General features: G+C 36.5%; 1 long non-coding RNA gene across 1 annotated transcript in view; it reads right to left on the reverse strand.

Moving 5' to 3' along the window:
• Positions 1-13595: 13595 nt before the first annotated feature.
• The window catches only part of LOC126061441 (uncharacterized), a 136937-nt gene continuing 129553 nt past the window's right edge, over positions 13596-20979 (reverse strand). Inside the window, exon 3 of the long non-coding RNA XR_007513774.1 lies at positions 13596-13909. This is a non-coding gene — a long non-coding RNA (uncharacterized LOC126061441). The remainder of the gene's footprint in view (positions 13910-20979) is intronic.

The raw sequence follows: 20979 nt of genomic DNA on the forward strand, positions 1-20979 counted from the left end.
ATGCTTTACAGAGTTTGGCATTCCTATGAAGATTTTCAGGTTAGCTTTATTGCAGTATCAGTGCATATTTACTTACTACAAACATTTGGGTCCATCATCTGAACCTTACAAAGTCTTAACTTTTTAACTTTAGTAAGCAAGTAAAAAAATATACACAGTTTCATGATTTTTTAAATGGAAGGATTACCAATATACAGAAAGATAAACTGAAGTAGTTCAACCTCAAGAATTTTTCAAATCTTGAAATTTACTATGTATGTGCTTTCATAGATGAGCAAATAATAGCAATGGAACAAGGAAAAAAGCAACATTTACCCTTCTGTTCTCTACCTCACTCAAAGATCACCTGGCTCACATTTTGATGACCTTCTTTTCGGTAAAAATCTGTAATTATGGCCATTTTCTATCTGCAGTATAGTAAATACTGAGGAAACAGAAATAATCAAGATCCCACAAGGTCAGTTGTGTTAAATAAAACACTATAATATAGACATGAAATACATTTTAGTTTACAATGTTGCTTCCTTAAACCTCATTGTTGCCACAACCTGAGAAATTGGCTACAAATTTGCTGTGTACAATTGCAAATATATAAATTGAACATTTTCATAACATTGATAAACTACTGAAACACATTAAAATACCATTTATTGTAAATGTATAGTAATACTTCTTGGCTAATTTGAAAAGTCTTTCTAAAGTGTCATAATTTAAACGTCATGAACATTCTTTTACAGCTCTTTGTCCTTCAGCATAGATGGCTGTTAGGTGGGAAGGAAATATTTCCATTCTAATGCATAGTACATTTGAGACAATGAGATTCAACTTTCAGTTTGCTAACCTAGCACAGAGGCATGAGTGGTTCAGTGCTAGAATTCTCATCTTTCATGCAGGAGTTCCGAGTTCAGTTCCCAGCCAGTGCACCTCAAGTGCAGCCCCCACCCTTCCATCAGTGGAGGCTTGCGTGCTCCTATAATGCTAAACACGTTTTAGTGGAGCTTCCAGGCTACGATGAACCAGAAAGAAAGACCTGGTCATCTACTTCCAAAAACCAGCCAACGAAACCCTCTGGATTACAACAGTCTGATCTGTAATTGATCATGGAGATGATGCAGGACCAGGCAGCACTTCATTCCACTTTACATGGGGTCTCCATGAGTCAGGGGTCAACTAAACACCAGCTAACAACCACCTATCCTAAATGAGCAATACTAAAATTATTTATAAATGTGTTTTTAATGATCTACATATGAACTGAAGTGAAACATTCACATTGAGACATTTTATTCTTAAAGGGGAAGGAATCTAACATTTGCTGGGTACCTGAAAGTAGGTGCACATAATCCATTGTTAAGTTTCCTACAGTTATTTTAATAATGAAAACAGGACCTGTGTTCTCAGTGAGACGTATGTAAGATTCATTGTCCAAACTTACCCCACAAGTTATCATTATATTTCAGGAACTATTCTTAGGATGCTCCAGATTTTGTGTCAAGAAATCAGACTTCCCAAAAGTAATTTTAGGCCGAAGGATATTAAATATATGGTCTATAAAGTTATTTAGAAAGCACCATCTTTTTCTCGTGGTGTCAGTCCATTTATTTTGGTTAAAATAGAGAAGCAATGTGCTATAGAAGAAAGAATATAGGATATGAGGTGAGTTAAAATCTGTGGAAAGGAATATAGCTTTACTATTTACAAATCCTGGGACATTAACCAAATTATATTATGTCTTCAAGCCAGATTTCTTACTTGTAATTAAAAAAAAAAAAAAAACAGTATTACCTGTCACATAGTATATTATGAGGGTTAAATGAGATAATATACTTGAAATAACTAGCCTAGTGCCTAGCCATAGTAGACAATGAACTTTTCCCTTTCAGTTCACTAAAAATTGATTGAATGCCCACTTCACATAACACTAGAAAAAAATTCCAAATATATAGGTGACATCTTTGAAAATTACATAACAAACTATTTAAGAAAATAATAATTTTAAAATAATGGGTAATTATTATTATTCCAATGTGCGAGCCACTTTATCTGCATTATAGCCTTATATCATCCTGACAACAAATACAATGAGTGTAGTATTATTATTATTCCCATTTACCAATAAGGAGCCTGAGGTTTAGAGAATATAAATAACTTATTCAAGGCCTTCGCTAGTCAAAGGCAGAGCCTGGAACTCCAAGTCTCACTCTAAAGCTCAAATTCCCAACCATACTATACGTTTTATGGAGGTGGCACCGTGGTTAAGAGCTCGGCTGCTACCCAAAAGGCTAGCAGTTGGAATCCACCTGCTGCTCCTTGGAAGTGCTATGAGACAGTTCTGCTCTGTCCTGTAGGTTCGCTGCTATGAGTAAGAATCGACTCGACAGCAATGGGTATGCTACAGTACAAGGTCAAATGTGCAAAGCAGGCTTGCGTAGAAAAAGAAGTCAATTGAATGTGGACAGTGTGGGAATCTCTGGGTAAGGGTAGAGGTAAAATGAGGAGGAGGGAGTAGCAATACTACTTCCTTTCCTTTATACTTGTGATTTACCACCTCTTTCCAAATTTCAAATTTCATATCAAATTGATTTTATAAACTCTCCCCAACTTCTTCAGTTTTAATGTTTTGGTCATAAATATTCTATAAATGCCTTACAAATGAGAAAATAGCCTATACTTGAGTGGTTGATATTGGCTTTAATGGAGGAAAGAGGCCTTGAGATATGGGCTAAGTTTGAACAGAATGAAAATATAGGGAAAGATTCCTGGGTAGGAATGAACAGGAATTATTTTTTGTGAGCAATAATAAAATTACACGTTCGCAGGTTGAAACAAGTAAGGAGTCTTGTGTACTGCTTTAGACTATTCACGACCCAGATAATTGGTTATCAAATCATGTCGAAGAAAAACAGACATTGCTTCAGACTCAGTTGTAGTGGGATAGGACTGAGCAGCACTCCCAGAAGGAGCCTGCTAGACACATTAAAAACAAAACAAAACAAAAAAATCCAAACCCATTGCGATTGAGTCAATTCTAACTCATAGCGACCCTAAAGGACGAAGTAGAACTGCCCTGCTAAATTATGTGACTCGTGTATGAAAACTCTAATGGAACCAGAAATGTTGACAAGAATGATTCCCAGCAGAACAATGAAAGAACAAAAGAGGATTTTTGCCTTTTCAACTAAATTAGAGTCTTAATTTGGCTAAAAGTTTTGTTTCACTGAAAAGCATAAGATTAGGCAAAGGTAGTATCTTTTATCACCATATCCATTATGTCTCTGAGTAGAAGTGAAGCATCATGCTTTCAGATCTTCTATTTCGTGGTGATCTTGATCTTTGCATATACACACACACACATACACACACATGATTATTTATTTTTGGACATGGACGAGTAGACAGGAAAACAAAAACAAAGAAAATACTTGCAAGTAAAAGTTATTTGCTCCTGGTTGGTTTTATGTCTTGACCGAGATCTTATCTCAAGCTTAAATCTTATTAAAAGCATATTGTATAGGTGTCATATCGAGGTTGAGGAAAGCAATATTCAGTTTGTTAGTGATCTGAAACACAACAGGAAGTCTTATTGTTTTCATCTTTCAATAGAAATACCTAAAACCCCTCAAAATTGATATATCTTTATACATTTAAATATTTTTTGAGTGAAAAGGGGGAAATTTTGATTTGTGCCTTTCAAGTATGCGTGTAATAATCACATAGAACTTTTCGAAATGACATACTATGAATATTTCCTTGGTTACCTGTAGATTCCAACAAAGTCGTTTCTGTCTTTTAATTTAAAAGTATACTGAAAGTCAAGAAGGATGACATTGCCTGCAACGTAGGTAGAAATGTGGTTAAATTGTTAAGCAGAATTGCGATAATCATTTTTCTATATTCTCAATTAAAATATTCACCCTGAGAGTTATAATGTATTTACTCATACTTTTACTTCCTATTTTTACTTATACAGCATAATCCTTAGTGTTGATATATTCCAAGCTATTAAATATCATTGGTATTTTTATTATTTCACTGGGTATTATCCTATAAAACTCCATTAAAATTGTCTCCATAATTTTATGGAGATACCTTACAAGTTAAATCACTTTATTTTAATGCCAATTTGGTAACCAACCCATTAACCAACCTCCCCAACATACAAACCACACATATACACAATCGCACATCACCTTGGAAAGTGTTTTTAATTTGAATTTACTGTAATGCTGTCATAACAACATTTCACTATATGTAGAATTTTTCATTAAATAAAAAGAATGCCAGTTTCTTAAGATTCTTAAGCTTTCACTTAAATAAATAGGTTTCTCATGATTTTATTCCAGTGGATTTTAAAGTATCACCAATATTCCTATAAAATACATTATTCATTTCTTGTAGTGTTTAACCAACACATTTGTAAATAAAGTTTAATTGGATAAGCAAAGTTATTTTAACCTCTATGCTTACAACAGAAACCCTGGTGGCATAGTGGTTAAGAGCTATGGCTGCTAACCAAAAAGTCAGCAGTTTAGATCCACCAGGTGCTCCTTGGAAACCCTATGGGGCAGTTCTGCTCTGACCTATAGGGTTGCTATGAGTCAGAATCGACTTGACAGCAACAGGTTAATGCTTACAACATCAGCCAGTATATAAATTTTGTAAATTTTAATTATAGTAGTTTTCTGTTATCTATCTGTAACCTTAAAGTATATAAAACTTTAGGAATTTCTTTTCCAGTGACTCTAATATATCCCCTTCTATTTAAGAGTTATATGTTTTAGCATTTAAATGGTGTTTTTCATATAAGACACTTCCAGTTACCAATCTGACATGTAAAAAGCCTTGGAAGTCATCACTCCTGTCTTCATAACAAGAAAAAAAGCTGAAATACTGAAAATCAACAACTCTTGATGCCATCAGTGAATTGAGGTTACAGAGCAAACCACTGCTCTGAAAACTGGAGATACAGGCAGACACATATTATTTTTAAGATGAAAGTGTGAATACAGTCTGAGAGTTAAGGCCTGATAAAAGTAACTTTACTAAGTTTGTGTTTCAAATTATTTCTGTCTCAATTCAAGGAATATTAGTAGATTTGCAATCTTAATCATATAATCTCATCCAATAAAATCATATATCTGTTACCTATTTATATATATATAATTTTTTTAATGTCATTAACTCATAACCTATAGGGTCACTATGAGTTGGAATCAACGTGATGGCACTGGGTTTGGTTTTTGGTTTAATGTCATTAAAGTAAACCCTGGTGGCGTAGTAGTTAAGTGCTACGGCTGCTAACCAAAAAGTCAGCAGTTCAAATCCATCAGGCACTCCTTGGAAACTCTATGGGGCAGTTCTACTCTGTCCTACGGGGTCGTTATGAGTCGGAATAAACTCAACGGCAACAGGTTTTTTTTTTTTTTAATGTCATTAAAAACTACTCAAAATATACCTTCACTCTTAGTTGTAAAAGTGGCTGACATAAACATAAATACAGCTCAAGATACATACTGATGTTCATATCCTGGAGTTCTACTTCCAGAATGGCAGGAGAATTAAGACTCCTAATAGATCCACACTCCTACATATCACAACTATAAACTCTGAGTAAAATAAAACACAAAAACAAAATAAAAGCAATTAGTTGAAAAATCTCAAGAATGCATACTTTGGAGGGGAGTTAAAATTTGAAATGAGTTTGCAGTATGGGTTGAATTTCCCGTTTTTGCAGTCTGTGCCTGAAGCCGGGCCACAGGCGTGGCATGACACAGAGTAGCTGAAGTTTCATAGAATACAAACTGTGATTCAGGCTTGAGGAACAAGAGATAAGAACATGGGATAGCTACAGCTGCTGGAAAGTATGGATTGAATATCAGAAGAAGTGAGCTATCAAAGAAGAACCCAGGCTTCTTTGACTAAACTCTGCCCAAATGTGTGGCTGATCCATGAACCATGCATGTAAGAGTCAATGCATGTTGTAGATGAGGCTGAAAGAACAGGTCTTAGATTTGTTCTCTGCCCACTGCAGGAAAAACAGAGTTTTCATTTTGAGTTTATCTACATTAACTACATCCTAAAAATAAATAAATAAATAGACCCTAAACTTAAACACTCTTCAGATTGTTGAACCATCACAGCAATAACAATGTATAGGATACCAATCCAAAATTCCTCAACAAACAAACAACTCAGAAAAGTGACCCATTCTCAAAGCACAGTCAGCAGAGGCCAATTCCTAGATGCTCCAGGTGGACTTATTAGAAAGGGAAATTCAAGAAGATGTTATATCATATTCAATACGGTAAAGGAAAATATGCTTATATTGAATAGCAAGATTGAAAATCCTAATGGAAATCTGGAAAACATTTTAAAATCCAAATTTTAGAATTGAAAATTAAATATCTTAAATTAAAAATTCACAGGATATCCTTAATGGGATAATGGAGATGACAGAGAAAACAGTGAGCTTGGAAGATAGATCAGTAAAATTAACCAGTTGAAGAAAAACATAGAAACGGTCATGGACAGAGTTTCAAAGACCAGTAGCAAAAAATCAAAAAGATTTATTAATTAATGTGTGATGTGTATAACAGATGAGAAAATGAAGTACAAAATTAGATGAAAAAATCAAAGGTGATAGTCTTCTGAGTTTGGTGAAAGATATAAATTTACTTATCCTCAAACCTCAGCAAACCTCAAGAAGTGTAAATACAAAGAAAGTCATGCCTAGGAACACCATACTCAAATTCTTGGAAACCAAAGGTCAGGAGAAAATCATATAATAAAACATGTTACATATTACAGACAATGAAACAGTGAATCAAATACTATGGATCTTTTATTAGAGACTATGGAGGCCAGAGGAAATGGAAAAATATTTTAAAGGGCTGAAATTAAAAAACCACAAACAACAGCAAAAAACCAGAGTTCTACAGTCAGTGAAAATATTCTTCAAGAATGAAGGTAAACTATTTAGATAATAGAATTTGTTGCCACGAGACCTGTACAACAAGAAATGTTAAAGAAGTTTTCAGGCTGAGAGGATACTTAGGAAAACATGAATATCATTAGAAATGGTAAATATCTACAGAAATGATTATTTTTTCTTAATTTCTAAATTTAAAAAGTACATATAATTGAAACAAAACTTACGGCATTGCCCTTGCAAGGGTTAAAATGTAGATGTCATTTATTTATGTTATATTATAACTCCCAAATCCTTGCCTACTTATGAACACTTTTAAAAACTGGCAAAATAGGAGGTATAAAACCATATAAATAATTACATTAATTGACTAAACTGGGAGAAAAAAAAAGCCTTGCTGCTGAGTTAGTTCTGACTCACAGCGACTGTGTGAGTTACGGAGTAGAACTGCTACACAGGGTTTTCTTGTCTGTGACCTTTTAGAAGCAGATTGCCAGGACTTTCTTCTGAGGCACTGCTGGGTGGATTCTAACTGTCAACTTTTAGGTTAGTAGTCAAATGCAAACAATTTGCACCTTAAAGACTAAACGCTCTGATTTTAAAAAATGCAGAGGTTGCTATAAAAGCTAAGAAAGCAACACCGGCTATATTCTGTTTTATATTTATGTACATTCAATATAAAAATACAGACAGGTTGAAAGTAAACAAAAGGAAAAAGATGTACCATGTAAACAGTAATCATCAGAAGAATGGAATTACTTTATTAATATCAGATAAAATAAGCTTCAAGATAAAGGTTACTACATCAGGTAAAGGACATTTCATAATCATAAAAAGATCAATATTTCAGGATGATATAGCAATAATAAATGTTGTTGTTGTTAGGTGCCGTCGAGTTGGTTCCAACTCATGGTGACCCTATGCACAACAGAACGAAACACTGCCCGGTCCTGCGCTATCCTTACAATCGTTGTTATGTTTGAGCTCATTGTTGCAGCCACTGTGTCAATCCACCTCGTTGAGGGTCTTCCTCTTTTTCGCTGACCCTGTACTCTGCCAAGCATGATGTCCCTCTCCAGGGACTGATCCCTCCTGACAACATGTCCGAAGTATGTAAGACACAATCTCGCCATCCTTGCCTCTAAGGAGCATTTTGGTTGTACTTCTTCCAAGACAGATTTGTTCATTCTTTTGGCAGTCCATGGTATATTCAATATTCTTTGCCAACACCACAATTCAAAGGCGTCAACTCTTCTTCAGTCTTCTTTATTCATTGTCCAGCTTTCACATGTGTATGATGTGATTGAAAATACCATGGCATGGTTCAGGCGCACCTTAGTCTTCAAGGTGACATCTTTTCTCTTCAACACTTTGAAGAGGTCCTTAGCAGCAGATTTGCCCAATGCAATGCATCTTTTGATTTCTTGACAGCTGCTTCCATGGCTGTAGATTGTGGATCCAAGTAAAGTGAAATCCTTGACAACTTCAATCTTTTCTCCATTCATCATGATGTTGCTCATTGGTCCAGTTGTGAGGGTTTTTGTTTTCTTTATGTTGAGGTGTAATCCATACTGAAGGCTGTGGTCTTGATCTTCATTAGTAAGTGGTTCAAGTCCTCTTCACTTTCAGCAAGCAAGGTTGTGTCAACTGCATAACGCAGGTAGTTAATGAGTCTTCCTCCAATCCTGATGTACCGATCTTCTTCATATAGTCCACCTTCTCAGATTATTTGCTCAGCACACAGATTAAAGAGGTATGGTGAAAGAATACAACCCTGACCCACACCTTTCCTGACTTTAAACCAATCAGTATCCCCTTGTTCTGTCCAAACAACTGCCTCTTGAACTATATAAAGGTTCCTCATGAGCATGATTAAGTGCTCTGGAATTCCCATTCTTCTCAGTGTTATCCATAGTTTGTTATGATCCACACAGTCAAATGCCTTTGCATAGTCAATAAAACACAGGTAAACATCCTTCTGGTATTCTCTGCCTTCAGCCAGGATCCATCTGACATCAGCAATGATATCCCTGGTTCCACGTCCACTTCTGAATCCAGCCTGAATTTCTGGCATTTCCCTGTCGATATACTGCTACAGCCGTTTTTGAATAATCTTCAGCAGAATTTTGCTTGCATGTGATATTAATGATATTGTTCTATAATTTCCACATTCAGTTGGATCACCTTTCTTGGGAATAGGCATAAGCATGGATCTCTTCCAATCAGTTGGCCAGGAAGCTGTCTTCCATATTTCTTGGCATAGACGAGTGAGCACCTCCAGCACTGCATCTGTTTGTTGAAACATCTCAGTTGATATTCCATCAATTCCTGGAGCCTTATTTTTCGCCAATGCCTTCAGAGCAGCTTGGACTTCTTCCTTCAGTACCATCAGTTCCTAATCATATGCCACCTCTTGAAATGGTTGAATATCGACTAATTCTTTTTGGTATAATGACTCTGTGTATTCCTTCCATCTTCTTCTGATGCTTCCTGCATCGTTTAATATTTTCCCCATGGAATCCTTTACTATTGCAACTTGAGGCTTGAATTTTTTCTTCACTTCTTTCAGCTTGAGAAACGCCAAGTGTGTTCTTCCCTTTTGGTTTTCCATCTCCAGCTCTTTGCACATACCATTATAATACTTTGTCTTCACAAGAGGCCCTTTGAAATCTTCTGTTCGGCTCGTTTACTTCATCAATTCTTCCTTTTGCTTTAGCTGCTCGACGCTCATGAGCAAGTTTCAGAGTCTCCTCTGACATCCATCTCGGTCTTTTCTTTCTTTCCTGTCTTTTCAGTGACCTCTTGCTTTCTTCATGGATGATGTCCTTGATGTCATTCCACAACTCGTTTGGTCTTCGGTCACTAGTGTTCAATGCGTCAAATCTAGACTTCAGATGGTCTCTAAATTCAGGTGGGATATACTCAAGTTCATATTTTGGCTCTCCTAGACTTGCTCTGATTTTCTTCCGTTTCACCTTGAACTTGCATATGAGCAATTGATGGTCTGTTCCACAGTCGGCCCCTGGCCTTGTTCTGACTGATGATATTGAGCTTTTCCATCGTCTCTTTCCACTTTTTTTTTTTTTCTTTCCACAGATGTAGTCAATTTGATTTCTGAGTGTTCCATCTGGCGAGGTCCATGTGTATATTCGCCGTTTATGGTGGTGAAAGAAGGTATTTGCAATGAAGAAGTCGTTGGTCTTGCAAAATTCTATCATTCGATATCCGGCATTGTTTCTATCCCCAACGCCGTATTTTCCAACTGCTGACCCTTCTTCTTTGTTTCCAACTTTCGCATTCCAATCGCCAGTAATTATCAATGCATCTTGATTGCATGTTTGATCAATTTGAAACTGCAGCAGCTGGTAAAAGTCTTCTATTTCTTCATCTTTGGCCCTAGTTGTTGGTGTGTAAATTTGAATAATAGTTGTATTAACTGGTCTTCCTTGTAGGATATTATCCTATCACTGACAGCATTGTACTTTAGGATAGATCTTGAAACATTCTTTTTGGCAATGAATGCAACAGCATTCCTCTTCGAGTTGTCATTCCCAGCATAGTAGACCATATGATTATCCAATTCAAAATGGCCAATACCAGTCCATTTCAGCTCACTAATGCCTAGGATATCCATGTTCATGCGTTCCATTTCATTTTTGATGATTTCCAGTTTTCCTAGATTCATACTTCATACATTCCAGGTTCCGATTATTAATGGATGTTTGCAACTGTTTCTTCTTATTTTGAGTTGTGCCACATCAGCAAATGAAGGTCCCGAAAGCTTTACTCCATCCATGTCATTAAGGTCAACTCTACTTTGAGGAGGCAGCTCTTCCCCAGTCATCTTTTGAGTGCCTTCCAACGTGGGGGGCTCATCTTCCAGCACTATATCAGACAATGTTCCACTGCTGTTCATAAGGTTTTCACTGGCTAATGCTTTTCAGAAGTAGACTGCCAGGTCCTTCTTCCTAGTCTGTCTTAGTCTGGAAGCTCAGCTGAAACCTGTCCTCCATGGGTGACCCTGCTGGTATCTGAATACTGGTGGCATAGCTTCTAGCATCACAGCAACACACAAGCCCCCACAGTGTGACAAACTGACAGACATGTGGGGGTAATAAATGTGTACAATAATAAGACAGCATCAAATTACATGAAGTAAATATTGACATAATTAAAAGGGAAAATAGGCAATTTTACAATTTTTGTAGAAAATTTTAAATCTTTTCTCTCAGCAATTGCTAGAACAACTAGACAAAAATATCAAAATATCAATAAAGCATAGATAATCTGAAAAATACTACCAGTGACTGTGACATAATTGATATTTATAGATTATTTTACACAACAACTGTAGAATATATGTGGTTTATTAACCAAGATAGACCATGTGCTGGGAAATACAAGTCTTAATAAATTTAAAAGAATTGAAATTATACAGAGTATGTGCTGTGACTACACAGAATTAAAGTAGAATTTTTTTTTAATCTAGAAAAAATATATTTGGAAATTAATGAACACATTTCTAAGTAATCTGTGAGGTGAAAAAAAAAAGTACCGCAATGGAAATTTAGAAGTATTTTAAATATATCAAAATTTATGGGATGTAATTGATGGGAAATTTATGCCTTTAAAAACTAATAATTGAAATCTAACATGTAAAATTTCAACCTACAAAGTTAGAAAAAGAAGAGCAAACAAAACCCAATATAAGAAAGAAGGAGCTGTACTAAAGATGAGAGAAGGAATAAAATAGAAACTAGGCAAACACTGCTGTTGTTGTTGTTAGGCGCGGTCAAGTTGATTTTCAACTCATAACAACTGTGTGTGACAGAGTAGAACTGCCCAACAGTGTTTCTAGGCTTTAATCTTTCCGGAAGCACATCACTAGGTCTTTCTCCCACAGAGCTGCTGAGTGAGTTTGAACCTCCAGCCTTTCGGTTAGCAGCCAACCACTTACTTTTGCACAACATCACCGCTAAAGCTGGTTCTTTGAAAAGATCATCCAAAATGATAAACCACTAGCAAGAATGTTAAAGAAAAAAGAGAAAGAAAACAAATCACCAACAGAAATAAAATAGGAGTTATTACTGCAGACATTTAAAAGGATTATAAGAGAATGTTATCAACTACTTTATGCCAAAAAATTCGACAATTTAGATAAATGAAAATAATCCTTGAAAAACAAAAACAAAATTGGCACATAATGAAATAGAAAATCTGAATCACCTAATATCCATTGTCAAAATTGAATCTGTTATCAATAATCCTCCAACCTTAGTGGTTTTCTAGATACAACACCAAAATCATAAAAGACAAGAGAGAATAGGTAAATTGGACTTCATCAAAATTAAAACCTTTTGTGTTACAGATGATAGCATCAAGAATTTGAGACAACTCAAAGAATGGAAGAAAATATTTGAAATTTATATATCCGATAAAGGACTTGTATCCAAAATACATAAAGCACACTTACAACTCAATAATAAAAATGAAAATAAAAAAAAAAAAAATGGGCAAGTGATATGAGTAGAGATTTCTCAAAAGAAGATATACACATGGCCAGTAAACACATGAAAAGATACTCTACATCATTCATCATTGCTGCTGCCGGCTGCCGTCGAGTTGATTCCGATTCATAGTGACCCTACAGGGCAGGGTAGAACTGCCCCATAGAGTTTCCGAGGGGCACCTGGTAGATTCCAACTGCTGACGTTTTGGTTAGCAGCCATAGCACTTAACCACTGCGCCACCCATTCATTAGGGAAATACAAATCAAAACCAAGATGAGGTAACACTTCATACCTAGTAGAAAAAGACAGGCAAAAACAAATGTTGACAAGAATATTAAGAAATTGAAACCTTTAAATACATTGCTAGTGGGAATGTAAAATAGAACAGAAACTTCAGAAAATATTTTGGTGGTTTCTCAGAATATTAGACCTAACATTATCATATGACTCAGCAGTTTTATTTCTAGATAGATATCCAAGATAAATGAGAACATATGACTACACAAAAACTTATATGCAAATATTTATAACAGCATTATTCATAATAGTCAAAAAGTGCAAACAACCCAAATATCCATCAACTGATTAATAGGTAAACAAAATGTGGCACGGCATACCCATTGAATGCAATATTAGATAGGTACATGGATAGATCCGTAGATAACTGCCCTGGGGTCGACTCCTACTCATGGTGCCCTATGTATTACAGAACAAAACATTGCCCAAACCTGCATCATTTTCAGGGTAACTGGCAGGTTTGAGTTCATTGTTGGAGCTGTTGTGCCAGCCTATCTCACCAAAGATCTCCCTCACCCTCACTGGCCCTCTGCTTCACCAGATTAAATGTTCTCCTGATGATGTGTCCAAACCGAGCAAGTCAGACAGTGTTCTGTTTTGATTCACAAGGTTTTCGTTAAATGATTAAGTGATTGGCTACGAACTTAAAGCTTGGTGGTTCAAATCCACCCAGAGACACCTTGGAAGAAAGGCCTGGTGATCTAATTCTGAAAAGGCACAGGCATTGAAAATCCCATGAAGTACAGTTCCACTCTGACCCACATGGTGTTGCCATGAGTTGGAATCAACTCAACGGCAACTGGCCTGGTTGGTTAATTTTTAGAAGTAGATCCCCAGGTCTTTCTATCTAGTTCGTCTTGCTCTGGAGCTCTGCTGATGGCTGTCCTTTATAGTGACTCTGCTGGTATTTGATATACAGTGGCATACATACCTTCCAGCATCATAGCAACATACAAGCCACCAGAGTACCACAAACTGTCAAACGGGTGATGGAATGGAATATTGTTCAGCCTTAAAAAAAACTGAAATATTCCTACATGTTACAACATGGGTGAACCATCCAAATTGTTGCTAAGTGAAAGAAGCCAGTCCCATCCTGTATGATTTCATTGATATGAAATGTTCAGAACAGGTAGACAGTAGATGTTCAAAGACAGAGTAGATCAGTGGTTTCCTAAAAAAAAAAAAAAAATGAGAAATAAGGAGTGACTGCTAATGGCTACAGGTTTCTTTCTGAGGTGATAAAAACATTCTGAAACTAGATTATGGTGACGGTTGCACAACTCTGAATATACTAAAAGCATAAATTTGTACAAACACATGCAAAGATATGTGAATTCTATATGAATAAATTATTTTTTAAAAAAATACTTCTTAAACCAAAAACTCTAGGTAACGATGGTTTCACTAGTAAATTCTGTTAAACATCAAAGGAATAAATAATACCAATCTAACAAACTATTGCAAAAAATTGAGGATGAGGGCACATTTCCTTTTAAGAACAGTATTACTTTAAGACCAAAACCTGAAAAACAAATTACCATAAAAGAATATTACGCAATATTATTCCTCCAAAGCATAGAGTCAAAAATCCTCAACAAAACATTAGCAACATGCTAGTAAATCAGTTTCAACAAGATTGAGTTTACCATAAGAATGCAAGGTTGGATTAACATTCTAAAATTATTCCATGTAATTTACCATATTAGCAGAATAAAAAGAAAAATCATATAATCATCTCTATAAATATATCAGTGTCCATAGAAGCAGTAGTCAAGAACTCAAATGACATATTTCATTGGGAAAATGTGCTACAAAAGACATCTTTAAAGTTTTAAAAAGCAAAGATGTCACTTTGATGGCTAAGTGCATCTGACCCATGCTGTGGTCTTTTCAGTTGCTTCAGACACATACAAAGTTCGATAATGAAAAAGGAAGACAGAAGAATTGATGCATTTAAATTGTGGTGTTGGCAAAGACTATTGAATATACCACGGAGGGAACAAATCAGTCTTAAAAGAAATAAAACCAGAATGTTCCTTAGAAGAAAGCTTGGCAAGACTTTGACTCAGTTACTTTGGATATGTCATCAGGAAGGGCCAATCCCTAGAAAAGGACATTGCATTTGGTAAATTCTGGCCAATGAAAGTGAGGGACCCACAATGAGTTGAAATGACACAATAGCAAAAACTGTGGACTCAGATATACCAGCGATCAAGAAGCCGGGGCAGGACTGAGCAACATCTTGTTCTGTTACACATTAGGTCACCATGAGTCAGAACCTACTTGATAACAACTAACAACAACAATAGAAGTATATAAAAAGACTTTCTATCCATTCGTGATTAATAATTCTTGGTAAATTGGGAGAAGGAAACTTCTTCTGTCTGATAAAGGACATCTATGAAAAAAAGTTAAGATGATAATCAATAATGAAATATTAAAATCTTTTTCCTTGAAATTGAAAAAAAAAAGGAAGGAGACCTTCTCTCACCATCTGTGTTCAACATTACGCTAGAAGTCCTAGACCTTGCAATAAGAAAAGAAAAAAAAAGTACGGTTCCAAAAGTAAGCAGTAAAATGGTGTTTGTTTACAGATGGCATGATTGTTAATGTAGAAATCAAACTGAATCTACAACACAAGTCCTGTATACCAAAATCAGTTGTATTTTTATATATTAAGCAGCAAAAAATTGGAAAATACAGTATAAAAAATTCATTTACAGTAATGTCAAAAAATCAGATACTAAGTAATAAATTCAGTAAATGTATGAAAGACTATTACACTGAAAACTACAAAACACTGCTGGGAGAATTAAAGACCACAAAAAGAAAGAGACAGACCATGTCTATGGATTACGAGACTTGATACTATTAAGATGTCAATTGCCTCGTATGGGACCATTGACTCAATTTAATCACAGTCAAAAGTCCAACAGATTTCTTTACAGAAATTTATAAGGTGATTCTGAAATAGATACAGGAATGCAAACAACCTAGAACAGATAATGTAATGCTTATAAAGAAAAACTAAGTTGAAAGATTTATACTATCATATTTTACAATATGTGATGTTGCTATCAGGTGCTCCCAAGTCAGTTCTGACTCATAGTCACCCTGTGTACAACAGAACGAAATACTGCCTGGTCCTGCGCCATCATCATAATTGTTGCTGTGTTTGAGCCCATTGTTTCAGCCACTTTGTCAATCTATCTCATTGAGGGTCTTCCTCTTTTTCACTGACTCTCTCCTTTACCAAGCATATGTTCTCCAGAGATTGATCCCTCCTGATAACATGTCAAAAGTATTTGAGACAAAGTCTTGTCATCTTCACTTTCAAGGAGCATTCTGGCTGTACTTTTTCTAAAACAGATTTGTTCATTCTTGTAGCAATTCATGGTATATTCAATATTCTTCACCAACACCATACTTCGAAGGCATCAGTTCTTCTTCAGTCTTCCTTATTCATTGTCCAGCTTTCACATGCATATGAGGGAGTTGAAAATACCATGGCTTGGGTCAGGCGCACCTTAGTCCTTGAAGTGACATTTTTGCTTTTTAACACTTCAAAGAGGTCTTTTGCGGGAGATTTGCCCAATGTAATACGTCATTTGATTTGTTGACTGCTGCTTCCATGAGCATTGATTGTGGGTTCAAGTAAAATCAAATCTTTGAAAACTTCGGTATTTTCTCTCTTTATCATGACGTTGCTTATTGGTCCAGTTGTGAGGTTTATTGTTTATGTTGAAGTGTAATCAATACTAAAGGCTGTAGTCAATGATCTTCATCAGTAAGTGCTTTAAGTCCTCTTTCAGCAAGCAAGGCTGTGTCTTCTGCATATCACAGGTTGTTAGTGAGTCTTCTTCCAAGTCTGATGCCGAGTACTTCTTCATATAGTCCAGCTTCTCGAATGATTTGCTCAGCATACAGATTGAATAGGTATGTTGAAAGGATACAACCCTGAATTATACCTTTCATGATTTTAAACCACACAGTATATGGTAAAGATATAACAAACAAGGCAGTGTGGTATTAGCGAAAGGATATAGACATAGATTACCGGAACAGATAACAAAAGTCCGGAAATACTTAAGAGCAATTAATTTTTGACAAAGGTGCCCAGTCAGTCTGATAGGGAAGGGAAAGCCTGTGCAACAAATTGTGCTAAAACTGTTGGATATCTGTGGAAAAAAATAAGCATGAACCCATTCCCTCATACCACACACAAAAGCATAATACAAAGGGGCTCACTGATTTAAATGTAAAAGCTATAATTACTTTAAAGAATCTTTGAGCCCTGGTGGCACAGTGGTTAAGTGTTTGGCTGCAGTCCAAACCCACCAGCCATCCTATGGAAGAAGGATGTGTTAGTCTGCTTCCATAAAGATTACAGCCTTAGAAACCCTAAGGGGCAGTTCTCTATCTTACAGAGGTTCACTATGAGTGGGAATCTACTCAATGGCAATGGGTTTGGTTTTTGGTTTTTGCTCCTGTGGGGTAGGCAAAATTTCTTAGATAGAACACAGAAATCATAAGCCACAAAATAAAAAAAAATTTATACACTGGACTTTCTTAATATTATCTTAAGAGAACATCAAGAAACAAAAAAAGCAAGAACCAGTACAGGGGGAAATACCTGACAAAGAACTTGTATTCAGAATATATAATGAATTCTTAGAAATCAATATTAAATGACAACCCAATAAAAATTGGACAAAAGATTTGCGAAGATGCTTGGCAAGAGAAAATTGGCTAATAAGCACGTGGAGAGAGCTCAGCATCATTAGCATTATTTTTGTCACGTACAGTCCAGTCAGTTCTGATTCATAGCGACCCTATACGCAAAAAAACAAAACACTGCGTGGTCCTACACCATCCTCACAATTGTTGCTGTATTTGAGCCCATTGTTGCAGCCACTGTATCAATCAATCTCCTCAAAGGTCCTCCTCTTTTTCACTGACCCTCTACTTTACCAGACATGATGTCCTTCCCCAAGGACTGGTCCCTTCTGATAACATGTACCTGAGACAAAGCCTCATCATCCTTCCTTCCAAGGAGCACACTGGCTCTACTTTTTCGAAGACATGCTTATTTTTTCGTCTGGCTGTCCCTGGTATTTTCAATATTCTTCACCAACACCATAATTCAAAGGGATGAATTATTCTTTGTTCTTCTCTATTCATTGTCCAGCTTTTGCATGCATATATGACGAGTAAAAATATCATGGCTTTGGTCAGGCGCACCTTAGTCCTCAAAGTGACATCTTTGATTTTCAACACTTTAAAGAGGCCTTTTGCAGCAGATTTGCCCAATGCAATACGTCCTTTGATTTCTTGACTGCCACTCCCATGGATGTTGATTATGGATCAAAATAAAATTAAATTCTTGACACTTTCAGTATTTTCTCCGTTTGTCATGATGTTGCTTATTGGTACAGTTGTGAGGATTATTGTTTTCTTTATGTTGAGGTATAATCCATATTTAAGGCTGTAGTCTATGATCTTCATCAGTGAGTGCTTCAAGTCTTCTTGGCTTCCAGCAAGCAAGGTTGTATCATCTGCATGTCACAGGTTGTTAATGAGTCTTCCACCAATCCTGATGCCACCTTCTTCTTCATATAGCCCAGCTTCTGGGATTATTCATTCAGTGTACGGATATGTAAAGACTGCGTGCAGACAGTGTCTGACCTCCTTCAATGCCACAAGGGGAAAGGAGAACCAAGACCAACAGTGCAAGGCTGACTCTCATGACAAGCCTCCTCTCTCTGCCATCTTTACTAATTCTTACACCAGCCATCCCTCACACAGCACTCTCTACTTCTCTGTGGGTTGAATAATTCATTGCAATGGCCACATACAACTCAAAGATCATAATCATGATTGTGGGGTTTATCATAAAGGAAATACCTGCTACAGTTCAGGCTTAGGAACACTCAGGATGCAGTTCTTTAATCAGGAAAGCCTCTCCCCAGCTGCGCTCACAGGCATGCCTCTCCCTGGCCCTTGCCTCTGCCAAAAGGCATTCAGCTTTATCTCTCTGTGAGCCAGGAAGCCCACTGTGCCACCTCCTGCTGCCAGGTCTCTGCTGCCAGGTCTCTCCTGCTGGTCTCTCCTTCCTTGGTGGTGGTGGGCTCCACTCTCTGCTCTGAAAATGGCTCTCTTTTAAGGAATAACTGACCAGTCCGCTTGGTAGGCCACAATTATCTTATTTGCACAACCCTGTCCAATCATGTAGGTGGGAGTTATAAGACCATGGTTAGAAAGGCCACACAAAAACCAATCCATTACACCACAGATTGAATAAGTGTGGTGAAAGGACACAACCCTGATGCACACCTTTCCTGACTTTAAACCAAGCAATATCCCCTGGTTCTGTTTCAGGTACTGCCTCTTGGTCAATGTACAGGTTCCACATGAGTAAAATTAAAATGTTCTGGAATTCCCGTTCTTTGCAATGTTACCCATTATTTGTTATGATCCACACAGTTGAATGCTTTGCATAGTCAATAGAACACAAGTAAACATCTTTCTGGTATTCTCTGCTTTCAGCCAAGATCCATCTGGCATCAGCAGTGATATCCAGCTTCAATTTCTGGCTGTTCCCTATGGATGTACTACTGCAACCATTTTTGAATTATCTTCAGGAAAGCTTTACTTGCATGTGATGTTAGTGATATTGTTCAATAATTGCCATATTCTGTTACATCATCTTTCTTTGGAACGGGCACAAATATGGATAACTTCCAGCCTCTTGGCCAAATCTCTCTCTTATTCCAAATCTCTTGGAATAGATGAGTCAGCGCTGCATCAGTTTGTTGAAACATCTTAACGGGTATTCCATCAATTCCTGGACCCTTGTTTTTTGCCAGTGCTTTCAGTGCAGCTTGGATTTCTTTCCTTCAATTCCATCTGTTCTTGATCATATGCTACCTCCTGAAACGGTTGAATGTCAACCAACTCTTTTTGGTACAGTGACTCTGTGTTTTCCTTTCACCTTCATTTGATACTTCCTGCATCATTCAATTTTGCCCATAGAATTCAAAATTGCATCTCGAGGCTTGAATTTTTTTTCAGTTCTTTCAGTTTGAGAAATGCAGAGCATGTTATTCTCTTTTGGTTTTCTAACTCCAGGTCTTTGCACATTTCATTATAATATTTTACTTTGTCTTCTCGAGCTGCCCTTTGAAATCTTCTGTTCAGCTCTTTTAGTTTATCATTTCTTCCATTTGCCTCAGCTACTCTCAAGAGCAAGTTTCAGAGTCTCTTCTGACGTCCATTTTGGTCTTTTCTTTCTTTACTGTCTCTTTAATGACCTTTTGCTTTCTTCATATATGATGTCCTTGATGTCATCCCACAGCTCCTCTGGTCTTCGGTCATTGGTGTTCAGTGGGTCCAATCTATTCTTGAGGTGGCCTCCAAATTCACATGGGATATACTCAGGTCCTATTTTTGTCCTCATGGATTTGCTTTAATTTTCTTCAGTTTCAACTTGAACTTGCATATGAGCAATTGATGGTCTGTTCTGTGCTTGGGCCCTAGCCTTGTTCTGACTGATGGTATTGAGCTTTTCCATCATCTGTTTCCACAGATTAGTCAGTTTAATTCTTGTGTTTTTCATCTGGTGATATCTACCTATAGAGCTGATGTTTATGTTGCTTAAAAAAGGAATTTGCAATGAATAAGTTGTTGGTCTTACAAATTCTATCATGAATCTCTGGAGTCATTTCTGTCAGCAAGGCCATATTTTCTAAATCAGATCTGTCTTCATTTACAACTTTTGCATTGCAATCACCAGTAATTATCAATGCATTTTGATTGCATGCTTGATCTATTTCAGACTGCAGAAGCTGGTAAAAATCTTCAATTTCTTCATCTTTGGAATTAGTGGTTGATTCATAAATTTGAATAATACTCGTATTAACTGGTCTTCTTTGTAGGCATATGGATATTATCCTATCACTGATAGTATTGTACTTCAGAATAAATCTTGAAATGTTCTTTTCAATGATGAATGTGACACCATTTGTATTCAATTTGTCATTTCTGGTGTAGTAGACCATATGACTGCCTAATTCATAATGGCTACTACCAGTCCATTTCAGCTCATTAATGCCTAGGATATTGATCTTTATGTGTTCCATGTCATTAGCATTAGGGAAGTGCAATTTAAATCCACAAGAAAATACCACCACACACTTATCAACATGGGTAAAATAAAAAGACAGAAAATAATTGTTGGAGAGC

The sequence above is a fragment of the Elephas maximus genome, chromosome 18, assembly GCF_024166365.1.
Source record: "Elephas maximus indicus isolate mEleMax1 chromosome 18, mEleMax1 primary haplotype, whole genome shotgun sequence".
Lineage (NCBI taxonomy): Eukaryota > Metazoa > Chordata > Mammalia > Proboscidea > Elephantidae > Elephas > Elephas maximus.